Source organism: Cetorhinus maximus, chromosome 5 (assembly GCF_964194155.1).
Source record: "Cetorhinus maximus chromosome 5, sCetMax3.hap1.1, whole genome shotgun sequence".
NCBI classification, from domain to species: Eukaryota; Metazoa; Chordata; class Chondrichthyes; order Lamniformes; family Cetorhinidae; genus Cetorhinus; species Cetorhinus maximus.
In genome coordinates this window covers 68,631,371-68,640,217 of record NC_135883.1, presented here as the reverse complement: position 1 = coordinate 68,640,217, position 8,847 = coordinate 68,631,371, and positions in this window count along the sequence as shown.

Below are 8,847 nucleotides of genomic sequence, written 5' to 3'. Positions count from 1 at the left end.
AAAGAGGCTGAGGAGGCAATGAGAATTTGAATTCAAACAGTGGTGGTAGGTATAACTTCAGTAATTTTCGGGTGTGCAGGCAGAGGTAATGTAAGATTAAAAGGCAGCTGCAAGCCTCCAATTGGCTCCACAGTGAAAGGAACCTCATTTTGAATGCGTAAGGTGAAAATGCTTTGCCTGGTGTTTGGTTAAGTCTATGTTGCTGTTGCCTTAATAGAGATTAATTTGGGAATTTGGTAAAAGTTATGATAGTATAAATTTGTAGCCATGTGTATATATATTTTTAACCTGTGTAAATTAATAAAATGTTTCAATTAGTTTAATTAAAACCTCAAGAACTGATGGTCTGATTCCCGAATTTAGAGTTGCATCTCAAACATAACACTTAAAATTATAGGTTATGACGGTTGTTTAAAGTTTCCCTCTGAATTTTTCAATAACTCTGCCTTACCAACTGCATTGGTCATAACAAGGTGGTGGTGAGCTGCCTTCTTGAACCACTGCAGTCCATGTGGTGTGGGTACACCCACAGTGTTGTTCAGAAGTGAGTCCCAGGATTTTGACCCAGCTGACTCTAACTGAAGCTACCTATTCAATCTTATCTCCCTGCACTTTCTTTATATTCTTTTAAAATACTTACCTAATTCTCTTTTTAATTATAATGTTGTTTCTGCCTAAATATCCACTGGTGATAAAGCATTTCATGTTCTGGTAGCTCTCAACTTCTCCTTCATTCTTCTGGTGATATTCCTCAGTCAATGACGCCTTATTACCAACCAATGGAAGCACTCTTTCACTGGCTTATCTTCTCAAATAAAAACAGAAAGTGCTGGAAAAACATTGAAACGAAGAAGTTCCAAAGAGGAGTCATAATGGACTCAAAATGTTAACTCTGTTTCTCTCTCCACAGATGCTACCAAACCTACTGAGGGTTTCCAGCACTTTCCGTTTTCATTTCAGATCTTTAACATCTGCAGTATTTTGCTTTTACTTATCTTCTCAAAACTTCTTAGAAATTTTGAAAATCTCTATTAGATCCCCCTAAGTTTCCTGTTCCAGCCAACAATCCCAATTTTTCAAGCCTTTCATCATAATAGTAACATCTCAGTCTTGGTATTTTTCTACTGAACCGGCAGAGGATCCTTTCCACAGTTCCAGTAGCTATCCTATAATTGTGAAGTCAAAATGCACATAATACTCCAACTGTACCTAACCACTATCATAGAATAGAATCATACAGCACTGCCTTTCGGCTCTTCATGCCTATGCCAGTCCCTTAAAAGAGTTATCCAATTAGATCCGCTACCCCACTCTTTCCCCATAGCTTTGTAAATGTTTTCTTTTCAAATATATATCCAATATGGTGTCAGCTGTGGCTCAGTGGATAGCACTTTTGCCTCTGAGTCAGATGTTATGGGTTCAAGCCTCACTCCAGGAACTTGAGCACAAAAATCTAGTCTGACAATTCAATTCAAATTTATTGTCCATTTGGAAATTTTTTGCGAGTACAAAACCCCATGTCACTGAAGTGCAATCCTGAGGGGATATGGCATTGTTGAAGATGCCATCTTTCAGAGGAGATGTTAAACCAAGTCTGCGTTCTCAGGTGTTCATAAAAGATCCCATGGCATTATTTGGAAGAAGAGGAGGGGAGTTATCCCCATTGTCCTGGCTCCCTCACTCAACATTATCAAAAAACAAAATGGGCCATAACTTCTGAGCGCCAGGGAAGTGTAACTGGGGGGTACCCCAAAGATGTGCTGGAAGTTCCCAGGTAAGGATTGCATGGTAATTGCCCGGGAAGAGCAACTTCCAATGGGCAATTGCCCTGCACTGAGAAGCACCTGAAAATGCGATTTAAGTCACAAACCTCAGATGGTTCCAACTGTTTTACATCAATAGTTACCCAGGAAAAGTTAGAAAATTAAAACAGCTTGTAGCTTCTGGGTAACGATTGTACAGGCCTGCACCGAACACCCACAGGGCTCCCCCTACACCTCTGAACTCCAATTAGACTCCCACACCCCCCATCCCCTCAGCTACGCCCCCCTGACTAGGTCACCGCAGCCCCTGACTAGCCCCCACCCATGGGACTCCCCTACCCCCAGACAGGAACTTTCTGCACCCCACCCCCCCACCCCACGGGACTCACCCCAACCCCCATAGGATTCCCCCCAACTACCCTCCCCCCCCGAGGCCCAATCCAACCTCTCCCCCCAGCACGCCCCACCTGTAAAAAAGGGGTGTGGCCTCATTGCCTCCGATTCAGCAGCACGTTCAACTGAAGGCCTCAGGAACGCACTGCACTGCACAGTTCTCGCCTGGCCTGAGTCGGAAAGTTGGGCAAGACAGGATCGAAAAGAATACAAGGTAAAAAAGTAGAAGTGGAGTGGCAATCAAACTGATTGTGAATCCGCAGAAGTTCAGGCCCATTATCTGATCATCCTCACATTGCTGTTTGTGGGAGCCTGCTGTGTGCAAATTGGCTGCTGCCTTTTCTACCTTGAAACAGTGAGTACAATTCAAATTTACTTAAATGGCTGTAAAGCACTTTAGCACATCCTAAAAGCATGGAAGGCATGATATAACTGTAAGGCTTTCTTTATTTCCTTTTTAAAGATATTATTGAAGCTGCTTCTATCTTCACAGACAGTGAATTCCAGCTCATAACAATTCTCTGCATAAAAAAATCTATCATCTCTTCCCTTGGTTCTTGTGCCAATATTCTTAAATCTGTGCCCTCTGGCTACTGACCCTCCTGCCACTAGAAGCAGTTTCTCCCTAAATACACGATCAAAACCCTTCATCATTTTAAACAATTCTATTAAATCAAACCTTATTCTTCACTGCTCTAAAAATAATAATTCCAGATTGTCTAGTCATTCTGCATAACTGGAATTCCTCATCCTTGATAAAATTCAGGTAAATCTCTTCCTTCTTCCTAAAGTGTGGTGCCCAGAATTGTACACATTACTCCAGCTGAAACCTAAGCAGTGATTTATAAAGGATTAGCGTTCCTTCCTTGCTTTTCTAGCATATGCCAACATTCCCGTATGCTTTTTTTAAAATTACTTAATATCTGGTAGTAATTTGATATTTCACTTCTGTTTTTATTTTCAATACCCCTATGTATTTAAAAAAAGAATCTTATTATAATGTGTATTGTATATATATAACCCTACTCTAAATCTACTCTAAAAGTCTTGTCATTTAGGATGTACTTCCTTTCACTTTTCCTGAAACGTATGCTTCACATTTCTTTGTATTAAACTGTATCTACCACCAGCTGGCCGCTCTACTAATCTGTCCTTATCCTTCAATTTTCCTCACTTCTTGCCAAGCAGCAACTTTTAATACCATCCATAAGTAAAAAATACAATTTCTGGGACACAGCACTACCCACCAAAGCAAAACGCCTTGTTTTCTGTTCTCCAGCTGTCCCTCCATCTGTGTCATTAACATTGTGTCCCACAACATTTGTAACAAGTCAAATGTGAAATTTGCTGCATTTTTTGATAGGTAACAGAAAGGATTGATAAGGGTAATGGTGTTGGTGAGGTGTACATGGATTTCCAAAAGACATTTGATAAAGTGCCATACAACAGACTTGTGAGCAAAGTTAGAGGCTCATTGAAAAAAAGGGATTGAAAAAACATGGATACAAAATTGGCTGAGTGATAGGAAACAGAGTATTGGTTAATGGATGTTTTTTGAACTGGAGGAACGTTTATAGTGTAGTTCCCCAGGAGTAGGGTTTGTACTCTTCCTGATACATATTAATGACCTAGACCTTGGTATGGAGGGCACAATTTCAAAATTCACGGACGATACAAAATTTGGAAGTATTGTGAACTGTAAGGACGATGGTGTAGAACTTCAAAAGGACATAGATAAGTTGGTGGAATGGCATAAGAAATTTAATGCAGAGAAGTGTGAAGTGATACATTTTGTAGGAAGAATGCGGAGAAACAGTGTAAATTAAAGGGTCCAATTCAATTCTAAAGGGAGTGCAGGAGCAGAGGGGCCTGGGTGTATATGTGCATCATTGAAGGTGGCAGGAGAAGTTGAGAGGGCAGTTAATAAAGCACACGGTATCCTGGGCTTTATCAATAGAGGCATAGGAGTATAAAAGAAAGGAAGTTATGTTAAACCTGTATAAAACACTGGTTTGACCTCAACTAGAGTATTGTGTTCAGTTCTTCGGGAAGAACGTGAAGACATTAGAGACGACGGAGAAAAGATTCATGAGAATGGTTCTAGCAATGGGAGATTTGGTAGAGGTGTTCAAAATCATGAGGGCTCTGGACAGAGTAAAAGGGAGAAACTATTTAATTGGTGGGAGGATTAAGAAACAGAGGGCATAGGTTTAAGGTAATTGGCAAAAGAAGTAATGGTGACATGAGGAAAAACTTTTTCATGCAGCGAGTAGTTAGGATCTGGAATGTGCTGCCTGAGAATGTGACGGAGGCAGGGTCAATTGAGGCTTTCAAAAGGGAACTGAATCATTATCTGAACAGGGAACAATTGCAGGGCTATGGGGAAAAGGCAGAGGAGTGGCATTAGGTGAATTGCTCCTTCAGGGGGCCAGCATAAACATGACAGGCTGAATAGCCCCCTGTGCTGTAACTATTCTATGATTCTATTCTATGGTTATTTAAATTTCTTCTGAAAATCTATATATACAATATTCCCATGTATTTGCTTTATAGAATTATGAAATCATAGAATGGTTAAAGCACAGGAGGCCTTTGGGCTCATCGCCTCTGTACCAGCGCTTTCATAACAACTCAGCAAGTCCCACTCCCATGCCTTTTCCCAGTGGCCCTACAAATCTTTTCTCTGCAGATAACTGTCAAGCCACAATTGAATCTGCCTCCAGCACACTCTCAGATAGCACATTCCAGATCCTAAATCGCTGTGTAAAAAAGTTCTTCCTCATGTTGGCTCTGGTTCTTTTGCCAATCACTTTAATTCAGTGTTCTCTGGTTTTCGGTCCTTCCACAAATGGGAGCAGTTTCTATCTATCTACTTTGTTCAGACTGCTCATGATTTTGAACAGCTCTATCAAATCTCCTCTCAATTTTCTCTTCTCGAAGGAGAACAACCCTAACTTCTCCAACCTATCTACATGACTGAAGTCCCTCATCCCTGGAACCAAATCTTAAATCGTTTCTGCGCCCTCTCCAATGCCTTTGCATCTTTCGTAAAGTGTGGTGCTAGAATTGAACTCAATACTCCAATTGAGGCTGAACCAGTGTTTTATAAAGGTTTACCATAACTTCCTTGCTTTTATAACTTCATGTCTCTATTCATAAAGCCCAGGATTCCTTATGCTTTATTAACCACTTTCTCAATCTGCCCTGTCATCTTCAACAATTTGCACTTAAACCCCCAGTTTCCTCTGCTCTTGCACCCCCTTTAGAATTGTATCCTTTATTTTATCTTGCTTTTCCTCATTCTTCTTACCAAAATGAATCACTTCACACTTCTCTGCATTAAATTTCTTCTACCACATCTGCCCATTCCACCAGCCTGTCGATGTCCTCTTAAAGTCTATCACTAATCTGCTCACAATTTACAATACTTCCAAGTTGTGTTATCTGCAAATTTTGAAGTTGTGCCCTGCACACCCAAGTCTAGGTCATAAATATAGATCAAGAAAAGCAGTGGTCCTAATACCTACCCCTGAGAACCCCATTATATACCATCCTTCAGTCTGAGAAACAATCATTCATCACTATCCTCTCTTTCCTGTCACTCAGACAATTTCATATCTATACTGTAATTGACCCTTTAATTCCACGGTCTTCCTTTTACTGACAAGCCTGTTATGTGGCACTTTATCAAATGCCTTTTATGTTCATTCTGTCATTTCTTTAAAAATTCAAGTATGACCCGTTCTTTACAAATCCACACTGATTGTTCCTGATTAACCCATATCTTTCTGAAACTTGCTCATTAATTTCAAACCATACTATGGACTCAAGATTTGCCCACAGCTGAGGTAGAACTAATTGCCAGGCAATTTCTGACTTTTTTTTGAAGAGATGAATATTTGCCACTTTCCACGCCTTTAATACAATACCCATTTAGCCTATCTGCTGTCTCCTCCCTAATCTCCTCCACTACTTAGGATCCAGATCATCAGAGCATGGTGACTTTTCTAAGCTTCAAATCACTGATTTAGTTCATGAATATTTATCTCCACAATGTGCTCCTACAGTCCCACTTTGATCTCCATCTGTTAAAAAAGATACAAAGTATTTAATAAGCATCTTTGCCATTCCCTCATTGTCATGTGTGACATTCTGAAACAAAGTATTGAATGGTGTTGACTCAAATGTTGATCTGAAATTGTCTTGTTGGAAACTCAAAACCAAATCATCCAAGTTACATTTTTATTTCTTGTCTGTATTATGGGAACATAGAAAGAGGAGTAGGTTATTTAGCCCCTCAAGCCTGTTCTGCCATTCAATGAGATCATGATTGACCTGTGACCTAACTCCACATACCTGTACCCAGCCTTGCCCTATTCCCCATTTGGTTAACAAAAATCTACTAATCTCAGAATTTAAAATTAGCAATTAAAATCAACTGCCATTTGCAGAAAAGAGTCCCAAACTTCTACCACCTTTTGCATGAAGTGTTTCCTGACTTCACTCCTGAAAGGCTTGGCTCTAATTTATAGACTATATCCCCTAGTCCTAGGATCCCCCAAACTAGTTGTTTCTCTCTATCTATCCTATCAGTTCCCCTTAATATCTGGGAAACTTCGATCAGGTTACCCCTTTAGCTTCTAAATTCCAGAGAGCATAGGTTTGTGCAATCTCTCCTTGTAGTCTAACCCTTGGATCTGGTAAATCTACACTGCATTCCCTGCAAGGACAAGATAAATTCCTGAGATGTGGTGCCCAGAACTGTTCACAGTACTCCAGGTGTGTCTAACTAGTGCTTCGTATAACTGTAGCATAATTTCTACCCTCTGTATTCTGGTCCTCTAGATACAAAACCCAAATTCCAATATTTTCTATACCTATCTACATTTTAACTATGTACGTGGATCCCCAATTTTTTTTGAACCTCCACTTTTGCAATTTAGAAAATATTATGTTGTGTCTTCCTTTTCATTCGCTCCCTGTCTCCGTCTATCTTTCTTCTATTCATTGCCTTGAAATTTAAACACAACAATGCTATAAAACTTAACAGTGGGAGTTCAGTGTATACATTGTTTACTGTTGTTCCACTAAGAGAAGGTTTTGCATCGTTCCTAAAACCTGAGCAATTGGGAATACCAAGCGCATTTACAATCCACCCATTGTGGCATCACTTAACTTACTTCTTGACTTTTCTTGACATTTTCAACCCTGGTGTTGTGCATCTTAGACCCTCTAGGCTTCACTAAATAAAAAGGATACCATTCCCATGTCCTGTGCATCATTCTCTGTCTCAAAATTCACTGTCAACATTGGAGTACTTTGAGTATTTTAGCCATTAGACAGCTTCATGCACGAGCTTCCACATTTGGGATGGCATTGGTCTGGACTCTCAAAGCTGACTGCTGGTAGTAATGCGAGGGCTACTTTCAAAGCATATTTTAAACACATGAGAAATCCACCAAAGACTGCAGTAACTAACCATCTGGTAAAATAAATAAAGGTATGAGGAAATGTGGTGTGAGGTGAATGCGTGTAAGCCTGTGTATAAGGTGCTGCCTTTGTTAAGCTAGCACAGATTTTCATTATCACCACTTCTGCCTTTTTAAGTGTTCACTTTTGCCTTGTTTCTACCTTGCCATCTATACACAGACATTAGGGTAAGTTTAGCACACACCAAGTTTGACAGCTGGAGCTCAGCTCTGAACATGGATGCTAAAACAGTCATAAAAGTATTGAAACTTCCTGCTCCTTCCCTCCAACTAGTTCTCCCTGTTTGATTTAACTATGGGGATTCAATCAAACTTCTTCCCTGTTCTTCCACAATCCTGGCTTGTGATAATACTTCAAAATCTTTCCATTCTTTGAGTTCTCCAACACCAGACGTGGAAGGAGTAAATACTCACTTTATAATTTTATAAAGCATTTACAGGACCGAAACCGGTCTTCAGCCCAACTGATCTGTGCTGGCATTTATGCATGCACCTCTTTCCTCTACCCCTCACTGTCATCTCACTCCATCAACATATCCATTTATTCCTTTCTTCCTCATGTGCATCTAGCTTGTCCTTAAAAGCATCAAAGCTATTTGCTTCAACCACTCCATGTTTAGTGAGTTCAACGTTCCAATTATTCTCTGGGTAAAAAAGTTTCTCCTGAATGCCCTATTGGATTTATTAGAGACATTCTTATATTTAAGGCCCCTAGTTTTGGATTCCCCCACGTGGAAACATCTTCTCTATATCTACCCTATTGAAACCCTTCATAATTTTAAAGACCTCTACTCAGTCGCCACTCAGCCTTCTCCTTTCTAGAAAAACGATCCCAGCCTGTTTAATCTTTCCTGGTAGATATAACTTCTCAATTCCAGTATCATTCTTGTAAATATTTCTTGCACATTCACCAGTGTCTCTATAATCTTTTTATCATATGGACACCATAACTGTGCACAGTACTTCAAATGTGGACTAACCAAGGTTCAATATTTAACCAAGGTTTAAATTATATAATGTGACTGCAGCTGTGGAATGCTACACAAATTCATCAGTAATGATTTTAATATGTCATTTATAAGCATCTTCTCAGCTTTCTGATAACGTTTGTTAATCCATTTTGGGACATTAGACTTTCTAAGAGCAGCACTAAATATGAGTGACTATTCTGTTATTCCTTGCTAGTGACCTTGCATCAGCTT